This window comes from Patagioenas fasciata, chromosome 8 (genome assembly GCF_037038585.1).
Source record: "Patagioenas fasciata isolate bPatFas1 chromosome 8, bPatFas1.hap1, whole genome shotgun sequence".
NCBI lineage: Eukaryota > Metazoa > Chordata > Aves > Columbiformes > Columbidae > Patagioenas > Patagioenas fasciata.
In genome coordinates, this window is record NC_092527.1 from 9176207 (window position 1) to 9192800 (window position 16594).

Genomic DNA, 16594 nt, shown 5'->3' on the forward strand with positions numbered 1-16594 from the left:
TCCTCCCCCCCCCCCGCAATTAAAACCATATGGTTCTTTGCCTTCAGTGCCTTGATGGGAACATTTTCATAAATCTTGCTGTAGGGTAAGGCTGGGAAATAACTTGGGTGTTCGCTGCTGCTCTTTTATTTTCCAACTGTAAATTTCGGGGAAAACAATTTTCAAGGAGAAAAGGCTCACTGAATGCAAATACTTCCTCAGAGATTTCTGTTGCTTTTCTCACAGACTGGCCTCTTATTTTTCAATACAAAATTTAATGTAACCACAGCTTTTGGTGTGGGCCGTTTGAGATTTCTATTCCCAGCAAGGTCTCAGGGAAAAGGACATCTGAAAGTACCAAACCTCCTAATAAATATTTATTGGTTTGGTGCTCTGACTTCAGATCTATTAAAGCAATGAAACATGTCTTTTGGAAATAAGACACCTAAAGTCTTCAGTAAAAAGATCTGGCAACTTCTTCAGTGATGCAGTGGAAAAGGACTTGCCCTCTGTGTTTAGTATTTTGACACTTTTTTCATACTTTTTATTAATTTGGAATGCTACCCAAAACTGCATTACACAAAATAGTTTCATCTGTTCCAGATTACAGGGGGGTGTGTGTGATTTTTGAGTTGTGAAATTTATGACTGATTAAACAAAATCAAGCCTTATATGTGGAAAGAAATTGTGTTTTTAAAAAATTATGTGAAATGGGCATACTCACTAAAAATGTTGATATTTTGCAGAGTGACTAACATGTTGTACAGCTCTAAGCACAAAATTTTAAGCTGCTGTTAGGGTATAAACAAGCTAAGGTGAAAGTAGCAGATGTACTATGTACTATACCTTAGCAAAGGATCCCTAAGTTGGTATTCTTGGCTTTAAAAACTGCCTCTCTGCACCGTCTGAGAAGTTTTCTGGTTCCAGTATCCCTTGGCATGTGTCCTCACATGTGAGGACTTAAGGGAAATGCGTAATGTTATGGTCACGTATTACACAGTACCATTGTCAGTTATTCACCAGCTTAAGATTCCCTCTTTGGGGAGGGAATGTGCCACAGCAGAATTGAACACCCAAACCTGAAATCCTTGGAAGCCTTGTTAGGAAACACTTTGAAATGTTCATTTTACAGCCAGCTTAAACAATTGTTTGTTTGCCCCCTCTTTCTTTTATTTTGTTCTAATCAGGCACATTTCAATGTCTCTTCTTCCCCCACCTCCATCTTCTGATTAAATTAAGTTGCGCTAACAAAATGATGCTAGAAAGAACAGGTTTACATGTGTGTTTGTGTTGGGTTTTTGCTTTGTCTTTAAGAGAGATAGGAGTAAAAAGTGTGTGTTCCTACCCTAGCCTATTTTGGCCTTACTGGAAATGGCATTTTTCTTATTTCCAGTGTTCTCTTTGCAAATTTTTCAGCTCTTCACTAATCTTGGGGTCACAGATGGGGCAGACTGATACATCTGAGTGGCAAAAGGTCAGTTTAAGCCAGTCAGGAAGAGGGGATGTGTATGTATGTAGCGGAAAGTGCTTATTGTTATGTTTTTCCTGGTTATTAGTTGCATAATGGCTTATGTAGTGCTGCTATTATTATTATTATTATTATTATTTTGTTTGTTTTCCATCTCATTGCCAGATTGTGTGTAAGTAGACCAGCTTACTTCATGAAAGGTTTGATGTAGCAAACACATTCATTATAGAGTAGCTTGCTGCTGACAAGATTTATTTTCTATCAGCTGTGGGATATGGAGGCAGGACAATAGTCCTTTGGGCAAATTAGGACACTGTTTGTCATGCATTGGATTGATCCTCAGCTTTGCACTTTGACAGTGCCTAATCTGTCTAAAGAGGACCTAGAAGGTGAGCTGGGGAAGGAATAGTGACCCCAGTGTGATCTTCTTCCACTCCCACCAAGTGCTGTTTATCACAAGTGTTTGGGATGCAATGCTAGAAACTTGCCCTGGGACCTATTGTTGCTTTGGTACTATTATTTCTTGAAGAAGCAGAGGAGGAGTGTATATGCATGGGCAAATGAGTTGCAATAGGATAAATACTAGATAATCCCTCTTGTCGCTGCAGAGGCACGCTTACTAGTGAGACAATATTATAAGGAATGAAACCTGAACATTGCACAAAGTAGGAAGGAAGAAAACGTAAGCCCACCGGGCCGCAGCGAGCAGGGTTCGAACCTGCGCGGGGAGACCCCATTGGATTTCAAGTCCAACGCCTTAACCACTCGGCCATCGCTGCTGCTGACGAACCAATCATGGGGCTGCAATCCTTAGCGAGCGTCGCAGCGGCGGAAGTTCCCGCCCCCCATAGTGCGAGGGGCCAATGGGCACCGTCCCGTCGCCCCACCCCGCTGCAATGGTGGCCCCGCCGCAGCTCGGGGCTTCGTCACACGGAGCTCCGGCCTGCGCCCACTGCCGGGGTCGGACATTTTTTCCCGTTTTTACTAATTCTGTTCTCTCGACTGTTACAAAAGTTCCCTGTCATATGGCTTTTCTATGTGATTTCATTCACTGTAGGTATTTTTTACCCTAGCAATAGCTAGGTCAGCGGTAGTATAACTGAAATCCAACTTGACTTTATGCTGCAGTGGATAAAAGTAATCGTTATCCTTTTCACCCTTTTTGAAGGGTATGTTTATGCTAGGAATTTTACCCTATTTCCCCTTCTATAGTCGCATCTTCTGTTAACACACTTCTTTTTTTTTTTTTAATATAGCTTGAGTGATGTCGATGATTGCACTTTCCCCCTTCTCCCCCAACCCCCCAGGTTTTTTGTATCAGTTATCGATCAAGAAGCACTCTTAATAATTCGTTAACTTTCCTCAGTATCAAAAATACTGCTGAATAAACAAAGATCTTAAAATAGGCTTGTGAAATCAGTCTTTTACAGCTTTTCTCGGCAACCTGAACTGGGGAATGAAGAGGACAGACAGATTTCAGAAAGCACAAATAACTCTGTTATTTTGTTGTACTTCACTATTTAAATTCTCTTTACCACTTAAGTGAATACAGCTTTCAAAAAGGTTTTGAATCCTTATGTTGAATTGCTCATTAGCAATTTCGGGCTAGGTTAGTGTGTGGTCAGACAGCTATGACTGCTGGGCTCTGCTTTACAGAAACCCTGGTGCGGTTTGCTGTGTTTCAGATAACGAGAAACATCTCTTAAACATGAAATTTATGCACATGTGCTCTATATTGGCCTTTGTATGCTTCTTCCATGTTTTTGCCTTGCAGCATGTGTGTGATGGATGGGACTGAGATTTCCAGTCATCTGGAAGGTTTGAGTGAACTGTTGGATTTCTATAAATTCTGGATGATTACACAAAATCTTCACCTTCTCTATACATTACATTTCCAGGATGAGTGACAGGCAGTAACTTAGACATATGTTCTGGTCATGAATGATGGCCTTTTGCCACTTAAGGCAGTTTAATGACATCAAGATCTGTGCAATAAATGGCACGCTACCACCTGAGTCTCTGCTGTTATTTGCACAGTTATTTTATCCAGAAAACATTAACACAACTGCTCGACATTTTGAATTTTGCCCACTTACTAAGGACAGTTTTTAAGTGGGGAAAAATTCCCCTTGTCTACATGAAATATAAAATAAGCCTTCCCTGCTTTTCCAGATACCTTGTTCTGTTACTAGCATTGAGGAAACATGCAAAAAAATTCCATTGTATTACTGGGAGTTATACATTAAAATATTCTTAGGGTCTAAATCAAAACGGTCATGTTTTTAGCATACAGAAAAAAACATTGCACTTAATTGTACTCAAGTAGTATTCAGTGCTAAGTAGTACTTACTATAGTACAGTGGTTTCTGAGAACTCTGGACAGCTCTTTCTTCTACTTTATTGAAGGAGGGTCTTTTTAAATACTCCTTTTCTTGACTGAAATGTTAAATATAGTTCTGCAGTTAAGAATTTTTGATAGCTTTTTTATTAGGATAATTCTTTCGTAAGATGAGAAAATATAGAAATTGTTACTTCAGAGATTTGGAGCTGCGTAAAGAAAACGTTCAGGAGAAAATGAGGAATTGGTATGGTTGTTACTGTTTTACATGGGTTTGATAGCAAGAAAAATCAATGTGAATGGTATCATTAATGTCTGTACTATGCAAATATTCACATCACACTGTCTGACCTCTGTTCTAATAGCTGCACCAAACAGTAATAGCAATTATTGTGTCTTGAGAATGAAGTTAATTGGCACCAATACTAAATTATGGAGCCACATTCTGGAGTTTCTATTTGATTTCCTTGCCAAGACATGTGTTTTAAATCTACTGAAAATTATGCTGGAAAGACAATTATATTCTGCAGCCATGCAAAATGCAGAAAACCCAAACAAGACACAGCAGAAATAAATTATAGTGTGGTCTCAGTAACAAAGGAACTTATTTACTTGGAAGAAAGAGAGGGGTGGTTATAGACACTGACTGAGTGCAGAGCTCTGACTATACTCAGTCTTTGATTTCAGTGGAAATGCCCCCACTACCTATTAGCAAATCCAGGCTGGTTCTTTAAACCAAACTGATCTGATGCCACAACCAAAGTTACCAGTCCAGGCTCATGAATGGTAAGACTGTCCTTTGGAGCACTGGTTACTTGAGCACAGACTGCTTACAAATGGTCCATCTGGAAACCCTTGGGTGGCTCACAGCCGTATGCGAATAGCCAATGCATTTCTAAGATCACTGAGGGTTTAGATGTGGAGCTGGAGGGAGTGCTGGAGTTGGGTTGATCTCCATCAGGCCCTCCTCGATGGTGAAACCATACAACCTAATCATGCCAGGCTTTAGCCAGGTTGCAATGAACATGGACTTGTGAACAGACAGCTAAAGCATACATGCAGTATCCTGAGCTATTGAAACCTGGAAACAGACTCAGTGTTCCCTCTACCTCAAAACTTGTAATGTCTAAATTTTCTATTTTTAACTTAGGAGCCTTTATTTCCTAGCAGGACTAAGAAGCAACTTATTTTTTCTTTAAATGACATTTTGCCTTTATTTTGTGTTCACATGAATCTAGGACTTGAGTTAAATCTGAAGTTTCAGTGAAACATCAATCATGAGAGTTGGCTGAAGGCTGTAAATGACACACAGTGTTATATTTAACCAACTACATTCTGTTTAATCTGTAAAAACTCTCTTCAGAGAAAATTGTTAACTTGAGCAATGCTAGAGTGCCCTCCAGTGTTCTTTGTGCAAGCTGCAAGTAAAAGAAGATGGGATGTGTTGCCAGTACCACATGCAGAAGAGGCAGGTTTAAGCACTTTCATATAATAGTCTTTGAAGCTGAGCAGCGATCAAAAAGGGATTACGGAAGAATGGTATCATTTGCAGAGTGCTATTTGAATTCTAGCACTTTATGATGAAGCTGTTATGTTCTCAAGACAGAAGAAGATCTTGCTACAACACAAATCACTAAAAATATTCTAAAGAAAGTCTCAACAAAACCAGGATTGCAGTGTTAAGTCCTAGATACCAAGATAGGAAAACTCAACATTATCTAAAAAAGTAATTAAAAGCTCAAGATACAAGCCCGAAGTAAAATTGAAAAAAATTCCTAATAAGGTCTCTTGCCAAGTGCTAGGGAGCCTCTGCACATACAGGTGTTTAATAAAGCACGCTACGTACGGAACATAATCTTATTTTGAAGACCTTGAAGTCAAGATATTTGGTTGCATTTAAGAGGTTAAGGCAACGTAAGGGGAGAGAGGTCAAAAGAAAACTGGTCTCGGGCAGTTTGAGTAGGATTGAGCTTCCCCAGCATTCAGGTGGGCACTTGACCCTGAGATGCCTCAGCCTGCTGCTCACGTCATCTTTCCCAGACACAGAAGGAGATCCTTGGCTCCGTGAGCAAGGACACTCACCTGTTCTGCAGTGGAATGTTTTCCAGTAGCCATTGGGCAGCCCTGGAGATGACTAGGGCTGAGACTAGAAGTGTAACTAAAGCATCTGGTATGCCACAGGCTAAATGAGCAATGTTTACGCATATACATGGTTAATTACCATAAAATGATATTGTGAAGTAATTAGTTTATTATCAGCATTCATGCATATAACATTGCTTTATTAATGCATTGTTCTATAATTTCAGAATTTTTTAACCTAGGGTACCTGTTTTTAAATGGGAATAAAAATTATGGCTGACAGCCTTCCGGAAGGATTATGGTATTCAGAAAGTTTTCATAAACCAAAAATGCAATTATAATATACTTGCTTTGGAAATGTAAACTAAACTAAAACCATCAGTGCTTAGAATTCTTCTTCATAGCAGTTCTAAACATGAAGTTAACACTAAAAAAAGTTTTAGTATATCTCATGGGCTTCTAAGGCAGATTTAACTGGTGAAAAATGGACACAGGATAACAGATAAAATTTCCCAGTGGGTAAGTGTATTTTGCAAAGTAAATTTATCTCCCAAAGAAATCTTAAAACTAGCAAGAGCTGGCCAATGGAATAGATAATGGAGAAAGAAAACCGTGGTTTAGGACCGTTATGTAAAATAATGGTACTAAGATAGGTTTGCCTGTAGTTTTTCACGTCTTTAACCTCTTTAAGGAAAATAAGAATTTACTTCAGAAAACCCTATATGGCTAAAATTTTCCATTCTGTGTGCCTAAGAATGGACTTACGGACCAGTTTCATGTACAGAACCAAAAGTGGCTTCATTTTGGAGCTGCTATATAATCACACTATAGCCTACCCCTATAGCCTATTGTTTCATAAACTCCCCCATGTAGTAGTTTGTTCATGCTGTGCTGTACACCCTTACTCCTAGTCCACTTCAGTCAAATACTTACATATAAAATTCAGTTTTAACACTATTCCTCTGTATTGAAACATTCTATATTTGATTTATCCTAAACTTTTTGAGTTCTTATGGTATCTCCAGTATTACTGAAAAGCCCTTTAGGGATAATTTGCTGTCTCTGTCTATCTTCTGCATAACATATATATTCATGGTGTAAGACTGATGTTAAATGCATATTGGTTTTGGTGTGCTTTTTTATACAGTATACTTACAATCATTTAGGATAATTTGGGGAAGTGATTTATTTAACTGTTCTCCAAGTTTTTGTTACTAGTTCCATTATGACATTTGGAGACTATTAGATATGAATGCTAACTAAAATGAAAAGCTGTCATTCATCACTTATTCTAACCACTACACCAAATTAATTCGCCTGTGAAACAGATGTTGATTTAGTATGATTCTTTTTTTTTGGTGTGCTCTATGAGGATTCTCCCTAATTAAGTAGTCAAGTTTCAAGGAATTTGCATTTCATTATACTATGCTTTCTGGCACAATTTATGTAAAACAGGGCCTAGGTAATTCTTTCATGACATGCCTATGTTTCCTACTTCCTTTCCTAGTTCAGAACCCTGTACTGTGCTCCTCTTCTCTGTTTATTATCAAACACAGTCAGTCCCTTGGCCTGAGTCAGCATTGTGTTTCCTTGTTCTGTGGCTCCTGCCTCTTTCTTGGTGCTCCACTTACCTTCTGTCTGGTTGAAAGCATTCTGACAGAAGCATACTAAAATTCCATAGAAAGCGATTGGTAGCTTGTGAAGTATTTTACCTGTTTTGCCCTATTTGCTTGACTCCACACTTATAGCACCAGGATCTATTGCTAATGACTGAAATGCTATTTCTGGTATGACGAAATGCAAGGAAACTTTCAATCAACTGAAGTGCTTGAGAACTGATACAATCTGATCTACTAACGGTGCATTAACATTAGAATCCTGAATGGAATCCTGTTATCTTAAACGAAAAGGCTATTTAATGGATATTGCAGATGTTTATCCTGGATAATGGAAAAGATAAAAACGCTTTCCTTTATTGAGATTAAAACATTAATTACTGTTTGGGGGATACCAGCACTTTTAGAAACTTTTAGGACCTTTGTTTCTTAAAGTCAGAGCCCCGCTCTGGCTTCTCCTGTTCCAGTCTCCCTTAGATATTATTAGTGAGTACTGATATGGTCTCCAAGGCACAACTCTAGTAAAACCTTCTATGTTCTGAAACAGAGAAGGGTTCTCCTGAAATATATGTTATTTTGCCATTTTTTTTCTTCTGTTATGGATAGCTGTAATTTTTGTGAATACAGAATTTATTTTGGGACTGAACTGCAGTTAGAGGATGGCAAGAACTGGAGGACCCAGATGGCTCAGGTCCCTGGATATGACACATGGAAATTTTCATCATTTTAAATTTATCAATGATGATGAAACATGTGCAACATAATAGCTGCTGGGCAGCTTCCATGGAATTAATTAGTATCACAAGGTATTTTGTATAGACATTATCTAGAAACATTACAAAAAAATTCCTGATAGTTACGTAGAACAAACAGCTCTTCTAGTGCGGGTCGTTTCTGGTCAAGGAGTTAAGGCTGTTGGCAGGGTAGTGTTGAAAAAGTGCTAATGCTTTTGACCAATGTGTTTCTGTAGGCAAACATAGCTGCAGTTTGCCATGCATCTGTTGGGCTCTGCTTACAGTGCTTTCATCAACTGAGTTAAAGCAACATTTTAAAAGAAGGAAATAGAACATCTGTCAGCGCAAGTATAGGAATAAATGTGTACTGTTTGCTAATCCTGCTTATGCAGCTAAACATTAATTTACATATCTAAACATCCACGTGTATCCAAAGAGGCACACAATTTTATGTTCAAGATTTCATCTAACTCTTGAAAATGTGACTGTACAGTCTGCTTTTCCCTTTAGTCTTCTCATACGTAATGGATTCTTTTTAGATAAATGCTATTAGTTGTACTTACATTTTAACAAAATTGTAAGTACAGTGTTACAAGACTATAAAATCATAAAACTGAACATCGTTGTAGGTGTCAATGCAGCCAAATGTTTAATGCATTCTTATTTTTAAGTAAATAATCCTAGTAAATTTATGCATGTGTGCAGCACACTACTGGATTTGGGGCCTTTTTCCTTAATGCATTTTTACCAGATTTATTGGGTTTTCTACAAAAAACATATTCCATGTTTCTACTTGCACCTGTTTTATAAACACATTTACTACATTTTTATGAAAACCAATCCAAGGTAAGTGGATAGGCAAATACCTCTAATGTTTTACAGGCTATTTTTCTCATTGCCTTTACACAGAGGAATTATGATAGTGGGTAAAACCAGTAGGTGCATCTAGTGCAAAATCCTGATTTTGTTAGTACCTTCATGTTACCAGATGCTTTAGAAGAAACTTTAAATGAGATGATAGTGGGCAATTATGAAAAAAACCCTCATCAGAAACCTCCTTTTTGATCAGTGGTTCGCTTAACTCTGAAACACACATTTGTGCTTAAACATAAAATCTATTTGTAGTATTGATAGGTTGCAACTATCCTGGCTAAATGTCCGCTCTAACTTTATTTCCTGTTAAGCCTCAGTGACATATTGTAGCAATAAACCTTTGCAATTCTTTATACATGTTAAGTCAAATACTTGTATATTTTGAATTATAAGCTTTTGAATGTAGGAAAGCTAAAACTCAATAAGAGATACAATAGATGCAACTTGGATTATCCTTTGAAGTCAGTTTACCATGGGTCTTTTAGCTCAGTGTTCTCTTTGTTTCAAACTAAGCTTCTACATATAAATTGTTATACAGTATTAAAAGCTCTACTAATTACACATCTTCTGTTAGCATTTTGCTTGTGCAGAAATCTATGGTATACAATATTAGCACTTAGTTAAAAGTTTGATTTTTTTTATATGTCTATATTGTTGACAATTTCTGTCGCTGGTGGGCTGCACATGGAGAAACACAGTGGTAAGGTGCTTTTGTTGAATTATCTGAGAACCTTGTGATCCTCATGAATGTTGTAATCTCTTTTGATCTTCAGTTATTCTCACTTTTATTGTCTACCTTTCCTACTTAAGAAAAAGATTCATAGTGAAAATTCCAAAATATAGTTTGAAGAAATAAACCTCAAGCAATGAAGTCTTGAAATTTGTTTCTTCTCTTTGTGTGGATGCCAAGAAGACCTAAACATGGGTTGCAGGCACTGCTGTTTCATTTCTGATACTCCTATTGATAAGATTGATTTAGCAATTTATGCTTCCATACAGCTAATTTCATACTGCATGGCTTCTCAGTAATAGTGAGGAGTAGTGCCTTGTAATCAGGCTGGTTTTATGGTGTTCTCTCTTCAAATAATATTATCTATTGTTTGTATAAAATTATAGCTTATGGATTCAGTTACAGTTCTGAGAATTTTAATTAAATAATATACAAACATGAAATATATTAACTTTGCTCAGTACTTCTATTAAAAGCAAATAAATTAGTAAAACAACTGAAACCAGAAATAAATTACTAATTACTGAATTCACTTACAGATAACAGCTGAAGGCAAGTGGACAGCCAGAACACAGGAATGTTCTGTCTGTAAAAGAAAAAAAAATCTTTTATTTCTGAAGTTATTCAAGTGACAGCTAATATCAGAAGTTATCACAGCAGTGTGAAATTCTGTTAAAAGATTTCCATTTTAAAATTTCCTTTGGCCTAGTGCAGACTAAATTATTTGAGCAAGCATGATGACACCTCTCCTGGTAGACACAGGGCTAAGTGTGAGGCCCTGGGTCTGGTCACACGCTCTGTCCATGCTGGGGCGAGATGCAGCCACTCAACGCTGACAACTTTTTGACTTTCCTTCTGTGGGAATTAAATCCAGGTACATGACAGGCATGAAGCCTTGATATTAATAAGCCAGGTTCCTTACCTGGATGATCACAAATCCAGAATGGGATGTGTGGCAGATTGTGTCCACCCAATGCAGATATAGATACCTTGTTTGATTTGAAATTTGATTTATTAAAGTTCCAATGTCCTTTGCAGAAGTGCCAGGTCTGACTAGGTCTGGTTCTCATTCAAAGCTGGGAAATTCTATCCAGAGTCCTATAGCAGAACATACAAATACTGGACCTTGCCTTGTGAACCAAGGGAAATAATCATGACAGTAAGACAGACAAATTTACCACCTGAAAAAATAGCTTATGTCAGTAGAAGTAATACAGGAATGTTGGTATTAAATTATTTAACTTAAAACCCATATAGGCTTAGTGTGTATTTTTATGTTCAATGCTCACAACTACTGCTAGGAAGTTGATCTGGCAGTGAAGTTTGTGAATAGCGGCATCTGTCTGTGGAAATTTCATTTTGCGCTTCCTGGGAGCCAAAGTGGCGTTGTGGTGACAGGTCTCCTCACAACTTCGTTCAGGAAACAGCTTCCTCGGTAGGCACTGTTGCAAACACACTGCGGCGCAATAGCTGCTTGCCGCACGGTTTAGAAGAAGAAACCGTGTGGGTAAAACGGCAGTTTGGCCAGCGGTGGGTGCATTTAAAGAGTGACAGTCTCTCTACCCGTTACCTGTCAGGGCGGGCGCAGGTCGAGGCGTTCCTCCAGCCCTCCCTCTGCCCCTCAGCGGAGCGGGGGAAAGCGGCGGCGGGGGTGCGCACGCGCAGAGCCGTTGGGGCGGGGCCGCTGGCGCGCGCACAGCCGTTAAACGTGGCCCCGGTGTCCCGTGGCGGGAAGCGCTGTCTGCGTCTCCTGTCAGCAGTTGCCACGGGCTGTGTCTGTGACGTTCTGAGACTATTCGGGTGCGAGGCGGGGCTGGAGCAGGGTGAGGAGCAGGAGGCAGCAGCGGGTGGGCTCCCCCTACTCAGAGCCGGGTGGGTTTTCGAGCCCGTCTTAAGTAACGGAGCAAGAGCACCCGTGCCAGCTTTGACTGCAGCCTTGAAGGTACAAGAGCTTTTGAAGCAATTCCTCTGAACAAGCACCATGAATGGGAGAGAGAAGTTGAGGGCAAGAAGGGCTGGGGGTAGCGTTTGCTGTCCTTTTGGCATTATCTTCTTTTTTTTCCCTCTGTTGGGTTAAAGGTATTGACATTTTCTGTGGAGTCTCGTTCTCTGGAGGCATTCAAAACCCACCTGGATGCCTTCCTTTGTAACATCATCTAGGTGTTCCTGCTCTCGCAGGGGAATTGGACTGGATGAGCTTTTGAGATCCTTTCCAATCCCTAATGTTCTGTGATACTGTGCTTAGTGGATGTGCTGCTTGGTTGGCACATCCACTTATGAAGAATCCATTCATGAAGAATAAATGCCCTTGTTATGAGAGAATAAAATGACTCCAGCATAAACACCTTTTGTGATTTGTCAGAGCAATTAACAAACTGCTGGGCTGTAAGAAGCTACTGAATTTTTTAAGTAGTCAATAGAGTGATCACTGAACTTGTGAACTTATTAAGTGTAACAGAATATGAGAGAATCTTAGATCAAAGAAATAACTTACTGTGTCTAAAAATACTTTTAAAAAAAATGTTGACATAAAACAAGGGAATTAAGGAAAAATTCCAACAAGCTTTGTTTCATGATTAATGTAATTTTCACAGTAAAAAGACTGCTGTTTTTGTAGTGAGAACTTGTTTTTCCATCTGGATGCCATCAGATTGGGTTGACTAGTGAAACATTGCACAAAAATGGATTAAAACTGTTCCATGAAGTTAGGGAAAGCTGGGTTGGTTATAGAAGTCAGAGGATTATATTTAGGAAGATGTAAAGTTGTGAGATAAGGAGTACAACTAGTTAATAGAGAGCGAATGTTAAAGAGGCTTGGACAAGATTACAAAAAGTCTGTTAAGGAAGTCTGGGAGACAGCCAAGGTGGGAAAGTATAGTGTATAGTAGTTTACAGTAACCCATACCATGAGCATATTTTTAGGTGTTGTGTGTGGAATATTTTAATGGTACTTAAGAATTGGTGCTGCAGTGGGTACTGCATAACTTCAAAATTTGCAGTGCTTCCTTGTAATAATGACATGTGCCCACCGTGGTAAGTGCTTCACAGGTATCCTGTCAAACCCAAGTTCGAATTGAAAGTCTTAGTAGCAACAAATGAATAGGAGGATTTGTTAAGATAAAAACAACTTGAGAATGATTCAGGTGCCTGGAGCCATTTTAGACCGTTTTGGCCTCATAAAGCATCCCCATATCCAGCCCTGGCATATGTGGTTGAAGTCTATAGGAGACCTGCAGTACCCTAGAGGCTTGTATGGTGGACACGCTACAATATCTAAAATAGCACTAGCAGCTCAGCTTAAGCAGCTGAATATCATTCCTCATTTGATAATGCAAGTGACAGGACAAAGAGCTTTAAATAAACTGGCATTTTCCACACCTCTCCTTAGTGTACGTATTAAAATAAAGAGGATCTCTTCACCACTATAGTAATTTGCTTCATAAATGACACAATGATGTAGTTGCGGACATCTAATGATTAAAAAAAGTGCAATAGGAATCACCTGCATAACTCCACTTATCTATATTGAATCTTACAATATGATGAATTGTATTTTTGTTTGTTCTTAACTAAAAATAACATTCATGGAATAAATAATAGAGGTAAGAAATGCTGAAAAATACTAATTGCACTTAGTAAGATTAGACTTGGGTTGCATCACATAGTTTCAATATAGCACTCTGAAAATTGAATCGTTCTTAGTCCAACAGCTTTCTTCTCTGGCTGTTGTTAAAGCCTTCTAAATTCATGAGTTGAAGGAGAGCAGAGAAGGGATTACCTTTCAAATCTGAACCTTGAAAAATTATGAGAGAAATGAATTATGAACAAAATTTTAACATTGCAATAACATTTCCTATAATAAATAATTATATCATATAGAAAAGTCTGCTTAGTATCTTTGAATAATATTTGATACTTTTGCAAGGGAACAAAATCTTCTGTAAGATGTTCTGTATACATGCTTTTAATAACTTTCAAATATTTTCCTTCTATGTAGCTTTAAGTGCAGAAGACAGTACTGAAATTGGTTGGCCATTGCAGGACTGGGCCCAAATGTGATAGATATTTCTTTTATTCCTTACAACTGTTTCAGTGTTGTCTCTTATGTCTATCCGTGTCTTGGTTTGTTTGTTTTTTTTTTTTTTTCCTTACCTATTGTGAGTTGTCACAGTATGTACTTATTCTTCAGCTTTTTTTTTTCTCCCTCCCTAGTTGGGCCTCTCCAATGCTATTAGCTGGTGTCAGATTTCCTCAGCCTTCTGCCTGCCTGTGCCCTTTTTAACACTAAACCTCCTAAAAATAGCCAAACTGCTGTAGTTGAAGTTGAAATTTTCCAAAATGAAAATTCAGCCTGGCACATGGACCTCTTAAAAATTTTCAGACTTAATGATTTAGGACCATTAAGATCTAAAGCAACAGAATAGAGGGTCTGTAGCAGAATAGATAAAAGTGTTGAGCAAGTTATGCCTTTTTAGAGTTTCCAGAGTTGTTTTTACATGAGCACTATTGCATACTATACTTCAGGGTACTCGAATTTGTCATAATAGCAAAACTGTACTCATGTCCATTTCTTAAATGGCTACCTTAGCGCAAGATCTTATAAATGGGGGATTAACGATCAGGAAATATGTCTTGAGTATTTTTCTGAACGTAAATGAAGAAGGTTATCATGTAGAGTATGGTTTGGATGAACTTTCATGGTGGGTACCTTGCAACTATATTTGACCTGGGTTTTACAACAATGGCCTTTGCATCCTTTTTCCTCTTACCCCTCTCATGTTCAATGTAAACCTTGTTGATTTCTAAGGGGGCTTTGCCATTGATATCAATGCTGTTTGATTTAGGGTATAAAAGCTCAGTGCCAAACTATGTTTGCAAGACTAGCAATGAGCTTGGGGTGTCTTTAAGTGGTATTTTCACTAGCAAGTTTTCAGTGAGATCAGGAACTAACAGTTTAGGAGGAGGTTCCAAATGGGTACTGCCCTCCCCATTTTGACTCTTTTACCCTCCTATTTTGTTTCTTATAGACAGGCAACCACTTGCTGTCTCACTGTCAGTGCCTCTGGAGTCGAGCTGCATCAGAGGAGTTCTTCTCAGAGCTACTTATAGGATCTCTTGTTGGGTTCTTGTTACAAAAGGTAAGACTGAAGAGGAATAAAGGGAATTTTCCACTTAGTGAAAGAATATGAAGCTGTGACTGGAAAAGGAAGGATAAAATGTTGCGTGGATACTGTTATTTGTAAAAGTTTAACTTACTTCCTTGTACTTTCGCATTTAATGCAAGGAGGGTTTGTGTAAATGTGTATTTGTCACCTCAGTGTTGAAAATACTGAATTACTGTACAAGGCACATACAGCTATTTTTAATTTTAAAATATAAAAGGCACTTGTTTATAAGTGAGGGGTACTGTAGGGCTGTTATATTCAATATAACACTTGTAATGTTTCAAGAACTTTATGTACACTAAGACAATTTTTCATAATGTAAAATCCATTTGGTTTCCTCTTATTAAAGACAAGAGTTATGTTCAGAGCTACTGAAGCTCAAAAGACATCCAACAGCAAAGAATTAGGCCTGATGACAGGCATTTAGAAAAAATGCATAATGAATTGTTGCTGTTCTCTCCTATTCCTAATCAGTTGGTTGGTGTTAGGAAGCTAATACACCTTGGAACAAAGTTGTGTGTGTTTTGTGATGTGGTTCTTCTTTTAATGATTACTCTTCAGACGAATTCTTTTGAGTTGGAATGAAAGTGGAGGTCAAAATGGACTGGAATGTCTTTAGTCTTCTGCAGCTGTTTCACCAGAAATGATGTATTGACCAGGGTTTTTCTTCTGAGCCATGTTTTGATTTGAAGCTGGTTTTCTGGGTTGATAGAGGAAATAGGGTGCCATGCAGCATGAGGAACCCTGTTGGAAGAATTAATCTGTATGTCAGAAGTATGTCCATGTATACAAGCATGATGTGGTGGGATTATGGTTTTGTTTAAGTCCTGTTTTTCTATCCCCAGTTTTTTAGATTGTGCTTTGCAGGTGCAGGCTAACTAGCTGCTTGCCAACCCCCAAAATGATGCTGTTTCTGAGTATTGTTTCTCTTTTTTTTGATGCATAGCTCAAAATTAATATGTGTTTAAGAAATATCAATCATGTATGCTACCCTTAATTTTGGGGTTGTTTTGTGCATATCTGTAGACAACAGGGACACTGGGTCACGGAACAAAACAAATAACCTTTATAGGAATTTGAAAATAGCTATGTAAAATGGTACACAATGGTGAAGCCTCCTGGGGTAATGCATAGGTATGAAACAACAAAATCTGTTGGCAAGAGTAGTGGTTCTACAGAGAACGGAAAATTGTGGTGTGGTTTGGCTTGTTTTTTTTACCTCATTGCAACTGAGTAAGAGAGAGACATTTATTAAGCAAAACGGTATAGTATAATGTTGCGATAGATAACCCCAGGCAAATAACAAAAATGGGAAATGAAGGTATTTTGTTTAACCAAAAAAGTCCTTTCAGTAGCACATCATGGAGATAGATATATATATATAATTTTTTTTTTTTTTTTAAATGAGTTGAACAATATCCTATTTTTAGTGGAAGGTCAACTTGAACTTTATTTAAACAGAGTCTCTGGTTCTCAATTGAGATAGGAGCACTTTAAAAGTGATAACAAAAGGGAGGGCTTGGAGCCAGACTTTCTTAACCTATCATTACCAGCACAGGATTGGCATCCATGTAGGATCTGCATGCCACTTAAATAGAGAGGGGTCCTG

The 16594-nt window shown here is 38.3% G+C and overlaps 1 protein-coding gene and 1 non-coding gene across 2 annotated transcripts in view; one reads left to right on the plus strand and one right to left on the minus strand.

The window, feature by feature from the left end:
* Nucleotides 1-2144: 2144 nt before the first annotated feature.
* TRNAS-UGA (transfer RNA serine (anticodon UGA)) lies at nt 2145-2226 on the minus strand. Its single transcript has one exon. It is a non-coding gene; the product is annotated as a tRNA-Ser (tRNA).
* A 12607-nt stretch (nt 2227-14833) lies between these two features.
* CTNNA3 (catenin alpha 3) overlaps nt 14834-16594 on the plus strand; it is a 450315-nt gene continuing 448554 nt past the window's right edge. Inside the window, exon 1 of the mRNA XM_065843203.2 lies at nt 14834-14958. The gene's annotated coding sequence lies outside the window, so the exon portion shown is untranslated. The remainder of the gene's footprint in view (nt 14959-16594) is intronic.